The sequence below is a fragment of the Panicum virgatum genome, chromosome 1K (genome assembly GCF_016808335.1).
Source record: "Panicum virgatum strain AP13 chromosome 1K, P.virgatum_v5, whole genome shotgun sequence".
NCBI classification, from domain to species: Eukaryota; Viridiplantae; Streptophyta; class Magnoliopsida; order Poales; family Poaceae; genus Panicum; species Panicum virgatum.
Window position 1 is genome coordinate 37534757 of NC_053136.1, and position 14004 is coordinate 37548760.

At 40.7% G+C, this 14004-nt stretch overlaps 2 pseudogenes; one reads left to right on the forward strand and one right to left on the reverse strand.

Annotated features, from left to right (window-relative positions):
• Positions 1-3063: 3063 nt before the first annotated feature.
• On the reverse strand, positions 3064-3173 carry LOC120658466 (annotated as a pseudogene).
• A 1282-nt stretch (positions 3174-4455) lies between these two features.
• Positions 4456-12043, forward strand: LOC120654977 (annotated as a pseudogene).
• The last annotated feature ends 1961 nt before the right edge of the window (positions 12044-14004 follow it).

Sequence of the window (14004 nt, forward strand, 5' to 3'; positions counted from 1 at the left end):
AATTATGATAAATAGTTTGTGTTGATGATAAATCATCAAAATTTTTATGAGTGTTCTTTTTGAATAGTTTAGCTTGTAAATGAAGTTTGAGCCCCAGTTCAGGACGATAACAGTAGCTAAAAATGAATCTTGTTAATCTGATGTCTGTTTTGTTTATTTTCTTAGAATTAATTATCTGTAGATAAAATCATAAAATATTCACAGAAGCTAATTCATCCCTGTTTAGACCAAATGTTAAATTTTGAGCTTCTGTTTTGCTATGGTTTAACTTGTATATTTCAATCTTGTCCTAGGTGTTGTCTGAATGAATGAATTGTTCTGAATAAATGGCTACATGTTTTGGCATGAAATTTACAGAATAGCTTACTATGTTCGTGTTCTGTTTAGTGTATTTTTTTCTAAATTTATTACTCTTTGTGCTCTGAGTTGTTGATTTATTAATAAACCATGATTTAATTGCTATAGGAAACTACTCCCACTTGTTTAGGAAGTTAGTATAGCTTTCTTGTGTTGTTGATCATGATGCCTTGTGTAGTTAGATTTGTTAGTTATCTACTCTATAAACGATTGCCCATGTGCGTATTAATTTTGTTTGCTTAGCTTCACCACATCGTGAGTGTGTTATAATACTATTCTTGCATTACATATAGATACGACTGCTTTATCGGACGGGACGTACGAGCTGATCCCGGATTCCGAAGGAGGTGATCTCGAAGCTCAAGTGAACACCGCCGTACTAACTGAAGCCCCGGACCAAAGTTCGGAAGAGCCCAGGGCTGAAATAGTTAGTGACTACCGAGAAGGCAAGCTCCGGACATAACCTATATTTCAAATTATTATCATTTATTGTTATTACTTACTTATGCATTTACAGTTCTTAGGATTTGAATTGAAACCCTAGATGCATGATCCTAGGAACCTATGTACTGAACACTAGACTTGAGTTCGACTACTTGCTAAGCTTATAGGACCGGTAAAAGTCGAGTGATTGCCTGTCACTTGCGAGCTCTATAGGAATTGCTTGTTTACCTTTCTGTTATCAATATAAGGATGACGGATGGGGTTGTGTTCGATATCATGACCTTGTGTGAGACCCCGTCTGTGTTGATGAACTTGCTAAGGTCGCGGTGTGTGGTAGCGGTGGTTAAGTTTTTGAACGTACTAGCCACATGCCGTAAATATGGTACATGGCAAGCCTAGTAGCCGATTGGACCGGGGAGTGTATATACCTTTCACTCTCTCTTAGGGATAGATTTTATTTTTATGTTGCGCAACACTACGACTTCGAGGGACAAGGTTGGACCTTGGAGCCCTGTAGTCGGGGAGAGTGATCCTATCCACAAGCCGGAAAGAAAGGTAAACGGTTGTTTGGGAACGACCCGACGGTGTTTCAAATGTGTGTGTTAGGTCTGCCTAGCTAGGTTAATAAATTCGATTCGAATCGTCTGCTTCTCATAGTTTGGGACTGCTTAATCCCTTTGCCACACAGAGTAATAAGAGCAACAATATTATGATCAATCTTGATGTTTGCTTAAAGATCTATCATGATTGGATAGTAGTTGCTTACATAGAATGGTTAATCAACTAGAATCTTGGAAGCTAAAACTTGAAAGTAAGGACCTACTCTTTATTGCTTTTCAGCAAAAAAAAAACAGAGCCTCACAGAACCTTGCATAGTCTAGCTAAAGTGGGCTACGTATACCCGTTGACGGTTAAGTCTTGCTGAGTATTAGAATACTCAGCCTTGCTGTTGAAACCCTTTTTCAGGTTCGAGTTTTGAAGATCAGATCGCTAGCTTGACCTATCCCTGCTCTTTGCCTCATGGCTGGTCCGTAGAGTGGGATACGTCTTCGGCCGGCAATGGCCCTGACGAGTGATACCATGCTTGGGCTAGCCTAGTATACTTTTGCGACGTGTTGTAGCCGTCGTGTTTTATCTTCCGCTGTTTAAACTCTGAAGTTTTTCTCTTAAGGCTTGTATAACTGTTTTACTAAATTTGGTTTTGTAATAATGGTTTGAACTGGTTTGTAATCACTACTTGCCTGTGTTGTAAAATTGTGGTTGTAATATCTCTGGACTCGCCTTCGTGCGGGGTATGCTTGTTCGATCCGAAAACCGGTGATTGTATCGGGACGTTACCCGACAGACCAAGAATTGTTCCGTTTGAAGTGTGTTTGAGCCGGTGTTGACTTTATGGTGATGGCCTGCGCACTTGAGCCGGGAAAATTCAGGTGGTTCTGCCACAAAATGACCTTAAATGAAAAAGTTATCAACTATAAAGTTTTAGATCTCATCATTCTCTACAATTTTGATATAAAATTTGATTTCATCCGAGATCATATGAAAAAGTTATAATTTTTTTTACATGAAACCATTTGTAGGGGTAGGCCATGCCATCACCCGCCCCTAGAAATGCCACCATTTTTAGGGGCGGGTGATGGCGTCACCCACCCCTAGAAATACTCTTTTTAGGGGTGGGTGACGCTATCAGCCGCCCCGGAAAATGGCGCTCATTTTTAGGGGCGGGTGAGGGGGTGATCCGCCCCTAAAAATACATTTCTAGGGTCGGGTCGGATGCTATAGTAACTCCACTCTATTTGTAGTAACGGATTACATTTTGATCCGCGTCTGAAAAAATCAGAGCATTGCTACAAATCATTTTTGTAGAAGTGGTCCAAACTCTTAATTTGTGACCCACCTAAAAATAGAATTGTTTGTTTCTATTTTCCATATGGTACGGTATTGAGAATCAACCATCTACTTCTCTACATGATAATAGACGGTTTTCTTCATTTACAGGATTTCAACATATCTTGTCACACGGGCTCAAATAAAACCATATGTTAACATGCATAGTACGTTGGTATTGACCCTTTCCAGCGTAGTGATCTATACTTCATGTGTGTGTGTCTATATACCACACGTGGGCCCCGCGCCCCTGCCTCGTATAAATGTTTCACTACCCCGCCTCGTATCGCACCACCCCTATGGTTTCGAATGCTAGAATGGCAGGATGCGCGGAAAATATCCGAGAATCAAAACGACGGAAATCTAAAAAAAAAGGGAATACAACACGAGGACTTCCCAGGAGGTCACCTATCCTCTCACCCAAGCACGCTTAACTTCGGAGTTCTGATGGGATCCGATGCTTTAGTGCTGGTATGATCGCATCCGACATACCAACCGTATTCCTTCCTCTTATCCTCGCACCTCGACGTGCTGATACCACACGTAGGCCCCGCACCCCCGCCACCCCTATGGTTTCCAATGCTAGAAATATATATATATATATATATATATGTACATATGTACATATATGTACATATGTATATATATATACATATATATGCCAAATTTCAATTATTTCAAAACTTCTTGGTGTAGTTTTTGACAAATTTACAAAAATTTAAATATCTATTGTGTTTTCATCATATATATGCCCCACATGATACGTGCTGAGGTATCGAAAGTTTTGTGCCGGCAAGGTTGAAGATGAAAACATTGGTTGTTTGGCGCAAGTTGTTTCCTTTTATTCCCCTTATGATTTGATCAGCACCACAAAAACAGGACAGGACAAGCTAAGGAATTCATAATGGAAGCGGATAACAAGAAGTTGTAGAGCTTTATCTATCTGAAAACAAAACGAAGTTGCAGAGAAGTTTTAGAGAGGTCGGCCAGGAGTGGTATTCCTTGACGAGGAGGGAGAGGAAATGTCAATAATCGGGTACAACGAGAAAGCAGCCCCCGCCCCCAGCAGGCCAGCATCAAACGGCAGTGAGCTTGACTCTGGAAATATATATCAATCAGTGAGAGGGCAAAATCAAATGGCAGTGTACAAGCCCCAACCGGCCGGGTCGCATGCATAGTAGTCAACACCGTGGATGGACTATCGGATGAAAAGACTTTGGTGACTGTGGATGAACGGCACGGCGTTGGTGACTCGGTGCACGCGAGCAGCCGGTGGACTACTCAGTACTCCCTCCGTTCTAAATTATAATTCGTTTGATTTTTTAACCTAGTGTGGCTACTCTTCTTATTAAAAAATTTATGTAAAATATTATTTTTTATTTTAACTTGCTTTATTAATAGAAGTTTTTTAAAAATAACTTAAATTTGACTACGTTTGCATAAAATTTTTGAATAAGATGAGTGGTCAAATTTAAAATTAAAAAAGTTAAACAAATTATAATTTGGAACGGAGAAAGTACTGATTAGAGCTAGCTAACATGCATGCATGGGCGCGCAGATGTGTATATATACCTGTACCGTGCAATCTTTTGTCCTCTCAGAGCCAGATCGAGCAGTACACAAGTATTCTCTGCTTCGACGGTTGTGTTCTAGCTGTTGGAGAGAGAGAGAGAATGCAGGGCTTAACAGCACCCGTTGCTGCGTTCCCGGCCACAGCGGCACTGCTCCGACGACGGACCGCCGGTGCCGGGACACAGCAGGTTCAGCATGCCCTACCCGGGCGTGCTCGGTGCTGGCGACGTCAGCGATCCCATCAGGGTAATTAACGAGGTGCCCCACGCAAATAGCGCGTATAGCTAGTTTTTTCATTTTGTATGTTTTCAAATTGTGTTATTATAATTATTTTTCTAGATGGCCTAAACCATTTATGCCTTTTCTCATCTGTCATATTTTATCGCATTTATTTGGAAAACTAAATGTATTTTTTGTATTTTTCTAGTGCCTCATGTTTACATTGCATTAATTATTTTTGGCAAGAATATAATATTTTTTAAAAAAATTGACTGGTGGTGCACCTTTTTCTTTGAGAGTTTTTATGACCGGGTATATAAAATTGTCCTCATATTTTTTTTTGGCAAAATAGCCATTTTAATCCTCAATTTTGATCTAAGGGTCAACTTCATCCTTCAATTTTCATATAGGCCAATATAGTCCCTCAACTTTCATTTTTGAGTCAAACTCGTCCTTGTGTTGATATTATACTCCATAATAATATAAAATTTATGCAAAAAGTCCTTTCTAACCTTGGCTCCTTTGCCCTTCTAAATACTGCAATGTTTTATTTACCATAGACTTTTGTGGAACATCCAAATGTTTAATTTGGAACATAGGATTTTATTTACCCATGCATCGCATTGTATTGCAGACGCATGGAGAGTAAAATTAAAGCAACTTCTTGCATAACTACGTACCGTCATAGAAAATGTTGTGGAAAGTTAAGCAAACAGTGATACAATAGTGAAATTGAGGGGGAGAAAAAACCAAGGGTAAAACTGACTTTCTACATTTATCTCATGTTATTATGAAGTATAATACCTGCATGAGGACGAGTTTGGCCCTAAAATAAAAATTGAGGGACTATATTGGCCTATCTGAAAGTTGAGGGACGAACTGGACTCTTAGAATAAAGTTGGGACCAAAATACCTATTTTGGCAGTGTTTTAGAATACCTAGATGAGTAGTTCAGTATATAAGTAGAAACAAATAATCTTCTTTCTTTTCTTTGTTCTCCAATTCCCAATACCTAGAGCCCATGCATGCATGCTCCCGTAATATCTGACGATTGATGCACCTTTTTCCCAACAAGTACCGTAAACTGGGTCTACATATTCACTGTTGCAAGCTAGTAAGTTATAGCCTTCCCCTTTATAATTTTATTCAACAAAATCTTTGGTCTAATTTAAACTATTAGATTATCATAAAGTTAATATTGTCTATCACTTTTTTATTAGTGTGGCAATTTCTCAAGCCATATTTCTAAATATAGCTTAAATAATTTTATTCTACACGATCTATTTACATACGTATTTTGGTTCCCAAACTCAATAGAAATCGAACTATCAATTTATTATTATTTGATCAACAATTGATTTCCTTATGTGTTTATAATTCCAAATTTAGTTATTTACTAATAGCATTAGACATGTGCTCTTTTGTCAAGTGCTAATTTTCTTATTTGTTTAATTTCAAATTTAGTTATTTACTAATTGTATTGGACTGTATGATCAAGTCCTAATTTTCTTATTTTTGAAATTTTAAATCTGGCTATTTACTAATCGTATTCGGCGAGGACTCTTTGATCAAGTCCTAATTCTTTTCATTATTTTTTAATTTCGAATTCTTTTATTTACAAATCGTATTCGGGAAGATGTCTTTAGTCAATTCTAAATTTTCTTAACTTTTTAATTCCAAAATTAAATATTTATTACTCGTATTTGACATGAACTCTTTGAGTTAGTCTAGACCGTTAGTCTTCATAAATGCCAATGGTGCAAATCCTTCTCTTTTTTAATTAACGTGAAAATTTCTAGTCCATTTCGACGAATATGGTGGCTTCTCGTAACACTATGTTTGTCCCCCTTGACTCAACTCACCGATATCCCTCAGCTTACTACTGTCTCTCGCGTGACCTCCCATGCCAAAACGCTCAAGTTTCTGCTGTTGCGATGAAAGTAAAGCATATAATTAGATGGTATACTGATTGGTCCTGTACTATTCACCTCTGTTTTCTTTTTTTTTAAATTTAATTGAATTTTCCTTATTTTTGTGACTTTGAATTTAGCTATTTTTACTAATAGTATTCGGCATGCACTCTTTGGTCTTGTTCTATTTTTCTTAATTTTTAAATTTTGAAATTAGCTATTTTTTTATTTGATATGGACTCTTGACTTAGTTTAAGTTGTTAGATCTTCATAAAATCTAACGGTGCAAATTCTTTTCTTTTAGATTAATGCGAAAATTTCTAGATCCTCTCGGTGAATGTGAGCCGTTAGATCTTAATAAAATCCAACAGTGTAAATTCTTCTCTTTTTTAGATTAACGTGGGAATTCTAGACCCTCTCGGCGAATATGGTAGTTTCTCTTAACACTCACTTTTTAATATAATAGATAGATTTCTTGTCGGCTATTGTAATAAAGGTTTTTTTACCTCGGCTTTCTGCATGCCTGCAAGGTAGCTGCTGGCCATCTGACCCATGGGCCTCGCAACCTCCTCCTCTTCTCAAGCCTCTCACCAACTCACCGATACGGGACAAATATTTATCTAGTACGTGTGTGTGCACACACACACAGAGATACTTGCCATATGGTTGGTTTATCGATGTATATATATATATATATATATATATATATATATATATATATATATATATATATATATATATATATATATATATGAGTTAAATACATACGCGGCCCTCGAACTTGTCCCGAGGTTCCACTTAGGTTCACGAACTCGCAAAATCGAAATTTGGCACCATGAACTTATTAAGTTGTGCCACTTAGGCCCATATCCCTTGACATGACATGAATATATGCAAAAAAGTCTTTTAGTTTTACCATCTTCTATATCTACCTCCTCCGGCCGACCTGCCTCGCCGTGCGACGTCATGCAAGGTGGGCGGTTCGCGGCCGGAGACGAGCGGCGGCGTCAGGGAAGGCGGGCAGCGTACGGCCGGAGGCAAGCGGCGCACAGCGTCAAGCGAGGCGGGCCGGTCGGAGGCGAGCGGCGCGTAGCGTCAGGCGAGGCGGGCCAGCCGGAGGAGAGCGGCGCGCGACGTCAGGCGAGGCAGGCCTGCCGAAGGACTTAGATATAGAAGATGATAAAACTCAAGGGCTTTTTTGCATATATTCATGCCATGTCAAGGGGTATGGACATAAGTGGCACAACTTAACAATTTCATGGTGCCAGATTTCGAATTTGCGAGTTCGTGGACCTAAGTGGTACCTCAGGACAAGTTCGAGGACCGCTGGTGTATTTAACTCTCTCTATATATATATATAGTAGTGACCAACACACCGAAATATGTAGTGGGCACTAATAAAGCTAAGCTATCATATCTGTTGCCTGTTGGACTAGCTACTATTGGCCATCTGAACCTGTGTCACTGGAATATCGTCTTCACACCCGGCCTTGCACCGATATGCAGCCTCTTTGCAATTTTTGCTTCAATGATGAAGCGTCCAATGTACACCAACAAAACATCGAGAACGGTGACTTCGAGCATTTTCGATCTGCACCTCTGCAGAAAATGCTCTGGTGGATGGGTGCCTGCGTTTAGTTAAGGCTCCAGTTAAGTATTAATTTAATTTGTTGCACATTTCTTCGGCGCATCCTCGTGTCCCGCTCGCCGCATCCGAGCGCCGCCTCTTTGCAATTTTTTTGCTTCAATGAAGCGTCGTCTGGTGTACATCAACAATAAAACATCGAGAGTGTGTAACGGGACTTCGAGCATTTTCTGCAGAAAATGCTTTGGTGGGTCCTGCGTTTAGTTAAGGCTCAAGTTAAGTATTTGGTGCACTTTACCACGGTGCATATTAGAATAATATCTGATGATTGTATTTTGGCAAGGACTTGTCCAGTCCAAACTTCCTTTGTCCCGGACTTCAAACAATTTTCTTCTTTGACGTCTTGGGTGTTCTCTTGATCTTCTAATGTTTCCAACATAGCATGTTCAACCTCTCAAGTCCATCATCACTTGAATATATGAGATTAAATCGTTGTATATATATAGTAACAATTATTATATTGTTAATCCCATTGATCATGTTGCTGTCACTAACCAAGAAGTCACAATAACTTTATACCAATAAATATAGTATATTTTTATATATATCGCTAGTAGCAGCTATACTGGAGACAGTATCAACGTTGCAATGAACTTATGTTCATTTAACACCATTATAAATTATAATTTTTTATAGTGTATATCCAGAGGGGACAGTAGTGGATCAAAGGGACCTAAATCAATTGTCTTTTTCAAAAAGCCTTTTTCTTTGAAAGATATATCTCGTATATATTTGGTATTGCATTTTTCCACTCTGTATATATTTGGTATTGCATTTTTCCACTCTCGTATATATTTGGTATTGCATTTTTCCACTCTGTATATATTTTTGGCCACGACGGCGCGGAAGCCACACGGCGAGCTTGCAGTGCTGAGGCGCCGGATGCTCTCGCTTTCTTCCAGCGATATAGATTTACATATTAAAGGGTGAGCCAAGACACATCGACGAAATGATCGACACCATCAGAGCTGCTTTGAGGTCGGTGGCCGGCAGTGATATAAGTGTCTCCCCATATGACACGGCATGGATCGCGCTTGTGAGAAAGCTAGACGGTGGAGAAGGTCTGCAGTTTCCCTCATGCATCGAGTGGATCGCTAAGAACCAGCTCCCAGATGGCTCATGGGGCGATGGCGCCTTCTTCTTAGTCCAAGACCGGCTCATCAACACCTTGGCTTGCATCATCGCTTTGAAAACTTGGAATGTTCATAGCGACAAGTGCAACAAAGGTACAGTTTTTAATTGTTTGTCTAATAAGTAATAATCAAAATCTAAAACATTTACCTTCATCCAGGAATATATGTATATAATCAATTAACTATTATATTGGTGAATTTCCTTAATCGAGCTAATATTCTTTATGTTAATGTAGTCACCTCACAAAGTAATGGCATGAACTTGATCTGTCGTTGTGTAGGACTGTCGTTTATCCATGAAAATATAAGGAGACTACCTGAGGACGATGAGAATTGGATGCTGGCTGGTTTTGAGACAATCTTCCCAACGCTGCTAGAGATGGCTAAGGATATATGCCTTGACATACCTTGTGATGAGCCCACGTTGCAAGACATATATGCGAAAAGAGATCTAAAACTCGCTAAGTACGATAACTACATCTGCTTATTGGTTAATATATTTCGGATTCTTTTTGGTAGTTTTCATGCAAAAAGAGGGTGCACCCGGTAACCAGAAAAACAATATTTAACCGGTGCTTTTCATATTTAACCATAACATTTGTTGTGGGAATCCTAGCTACATCTATAATTTGGTTTCCAAGCAGCATGAATAATTTTGGTTTTCTAGCTAACCAAAATGTTTGGCTATCTTACCTGTAGGATTACTAAAGAGTTACTGCACTCCGTCCCAACAGCTTTGCTTCTTAGCTTAGAGGGAATGCCAGATTTAGATTTAGACTGGGACAGGTTATTCAAACTCCAGTCTCCAGATGGCTCCTTCTTGTCGTCAGCAGCTCCGACAGCTTATGCTCTTATGCAAACAGGCAACAAGAAATGCCTCGAGTACCTTACTGACAGCGTCAACACGTTCAACGGGGGAGGTGCGTAGAGTGAACGAATAAAGACATCTCTTTTTAGCTACAGGCTACAGCCTGCAAGTAGTATCTGTTGACTGCATAAAAGTAGTAATATAATTCATTTTCTCTTCCGATCCATAACTTCATTTTCAGCACCCTTTACCTACCCCATGGAGTTGTACGAGCGCTTATGGGTTGTCGACCGGTTGGGCTTATCCTCCTACTTCAGGAGTGAAATTGACAGTTATTTAGACTACGCTTACAGGTTGAACTCAAATGGCCGCTGATGTCTAGGATCATTATTTCTACTCGATCGGGTAATTATTAATTTACCCCCTATCTTGAATAGGCACTAGAGTGATGATGGCATAGGTTTTACCTGGCTCTGCACGGTGGTGGACATCGATGACACGGCCATGGGTTTCCGTCTCCTCCGGCAGCACGGCTACCCAGTCTCTACTACTAAGCAGGCTGCATTGTCATTACAGATTTAATTACAGTATTATTCGGCAACATTTCTGATCCTTAATTATTCCTCTTTGGATTATTGATGTGCATATATAAAGAGGCCTTAAAGTATTTCAAGATGAAGGATGGCGAGTTCGTGGTGTACCTGGGGCAGACCAACCAGTCGCTGAGCGCGATGTACAACCTGTACCGCGCTGCTGACCAGGCCGCCTTCCCGGGTGACGATGCTGTTATCCAGTGGGCCAAGGCCTACAGCTCCGCATTCCTTCAGAAGAGGCGAGCCTCCGGCAAACTCAACGACAAGTGGATCATCTCCTCGGGCTTGCCCGGTGAGGTCGCCTACGGCCTTGACTTCCCCTGGAAGGCAAATCTGCCGCGCGTTGAGACGAGGATGTATCTGGAGCAGTACGGTGGCAGTGACAATGTGTGGATCGGGAAGGTCCTTCACAGGCAGTGACAATGTGTGGATCGGGAATGTTCTTCACAGGTACTTATATTTCCAAGCATAATTACTTCCCAACTCTGAACTTCTGCAAATCTTTCCACCGGTACACTCGATTAACTCTGTATGTTATAGGATGCATCTCTTCAACAACGATTTGTTCCTTAAGTTGGCAAAGGCCGATTTCAGCAACTTCCAGAGACAGTGCCGGCACGAGTTGCAGGGCCTCAAAAGGTGATGAAACTCCTCTGATCCAATCTTGAATTCTTGCCGGTCTCCATGTGCATTGCATCCAGCTCTGTCCCCAAGCTATCTACTTACGTGTGAATCTATCTATCCTGTATGCAGGTGGTGTGAGAAAAACAATCTTGAAATGTATGGGGTGACTCCACAGAGCGCTGTGACAGCCTACTTCCTGGCAGCAGCCAACATCTTCGAACCACACCGAGCGGAGGAGCGTCTGGGATGGGCGCGCACAACGGTGATGGCCCAGGCCATCTCTTCCTGCTTCCTGAGCATCAACGCTTATGTTACTGAAAGTATGCTGGAAGGTTTGGGCGTAGCATTATACTAGTTATTTTTTATTTTGAGAATTCAAATGCAAGTATGCAACCCTGGCGAGTAGCTAGTAAATTTGTTGTTGACTCTGCTGATCCCAAATCTGAATCAAGTGAACAATGTACATGTGTTGAATGCTGGCGTGGAGGGAAGTATCCGACGATGGAGAATGGCCTCCTTAATGCACTTCGTGAGCTGATCGATCTCTTTGCACCTGGAAAAGATTCTTCTGACAATCTCCATGAAGCTGTAAATTCTGGCACATTATCTCTAATTATGGTTTTATGATGAGGATTTTAAATAAAATTGTCCTGAAACAAATGATGGAAAAATGATGATGAATTCATCCTTTTTTGCTGTTGCAATGGAAGACATGGCTGACGGAATTGACTTCGAACGGTGGCCATGAATCATGTGAAGGAAACACAGCACTATTGTTAGTTCGCACAGTGGAGATCTGCTCAGGGAGACACTGTTTAGCCAACAAGAATCTGAAGCTCTCTGAGTATTCCCAGTTTGAGAAGCTTACCTATTCCATCTGCAGCAAACTTGGCTCTAGGATTCTTTCTCAGGTATGCGCGTGCATCATCATAAAATTGTTATGTCCTTTCTTGAACTCTACTAATTCACTTTTCTTTTTTTAAATAAAAACATTTAAGATCAACTAGAATGGAACAACCACGGAGAACACTGAGAATTTAGAATAGCAAGTAGATCAGGAGATGCAAGAGCTGGCTCAGTGTGTTTTTCAGAGCTGCGACGCTATAAGCAGGGTGACCAAGCAGACATTTCTCCATGTGACTAGGAGCTACTGCTACGTTGCTCATTCTTCACCTGAAACAATTGACAGTCACATCTCCAAGCTCATATTTGAGGATGTCGTTTAGGGCATTCCCAACCAAGAAACTATATGTAGTAGTATCTATGACATGCCATGTCACATAGACACCGCCTATGAAAGTGTAGTTTGCAATGCATAATTTGTAATTGTGGTTACAAAATAAATTCTTCAAATGGTCTTTCTCCTCTCCCTACCAATCCCCTTCCTCCCCGTTCTTTAATTCTATCTTGGTATTTGTGATATCAATCCCAATGGGTTTTAGTTTCTTACACTTTGGTTTTTGTGCTAGAAACTATTTTTTGCATGAGACCCAGTTAATTTCTTGGCATTTTCCTCTCTCTCCTCTTTAATTGCATTGCCAAATCAGCAAAATATCCTACATAGCGGCACTATTAAATGTTATGAAAACTATCCTAGTCACCACACTCCAATTGCATTTAAACCCATGTAGTAAATCGACATGCCATAAATATGATTGTACTATTAATAAATCTTTAAACCTGGAAATTGAAGGTCATTTCCACCTTCTCGCATATAGCCAGCTATGCGTGCAGAGCTGAGAAAGGTGCCGTTATGTAGACATACTAGGAATATTGGCGCGCTAATGCGGCGCTCGCTTCTGATCTACGTGGTAATGAGTCACGGCTCACGGCGCAGGTCTGTTTTGTCGATTTGCTGTTTTGGCGGCCGGTGTTGTGAATGGCAGCCTATGACGTGTAACTAATTCGATAAAACTGCGTTTACTCACCCGGTAGCTCTTAGCATATTTATGAATCAGAAACTAGTTTCTTCCCCTGTGGTAGCCTATCTTCTCTGTTCTTCCTCCCTGATTATGGAATGCACGGAAGAATACGAATATACATGACAAAGAATCCAAACGGATATCGGAGAGATTCTTGCGACTTAATTAGGACGTGTGTATTGAATACAGATCACTGTGGAATCATTGTGAAAATGATCTCAATCGATCAGGTATTACAGTAGCCATACAAAGGATGGATAAATTAACCAAATCTTGTACAAAGGAAAGGCTAACTTCAGCTAGTGCAAACCATCAACTAACTTGGGTGATGAAGAATATGTCAATCTTGGTCTCATTGATTGGTCACATGATACCTGTGGAAACATAACACAAAGCTGAGGTAATCATAGTGAGTGTTGTACTGCAATAAGAAAAATAGAAATTTTCAGTGGTAAAAATGAAGAAAAAAATTATCTGTTGGACATGATGTTGTCAGTCAGCATGTAGGCAATGGACAAATAAATTATAATGGACCAGCACCTTGAAACATCTCAAAGCATCTACATTGCAAGAAGGTAAGCTACGCACGTTCTTTGGTCAGGAAGTGTCATGGTCGAGGAAATGCTATAGCAAACCAATTAAATTTATGAAACCAAAATATACTGAACTTATGAGCAAAGACAACTTCAATAAATAGATCACGCAAAGAACAAACAGAGACTCCCCCCCAACCCCGCCCCCGTGCTCACGTCGCCCCCAGAGGCGGCTCGGGTGGATCGCCGCCGCTTCTCCAGAGGAGCTCCCCCTCCCGTCCATCCACCTCACCGCCATCGGAGCGCGCCGCCGGAAGTCCGCACGGGCGCAGGGACGGTGGTGGCGAGGCCTCCGTC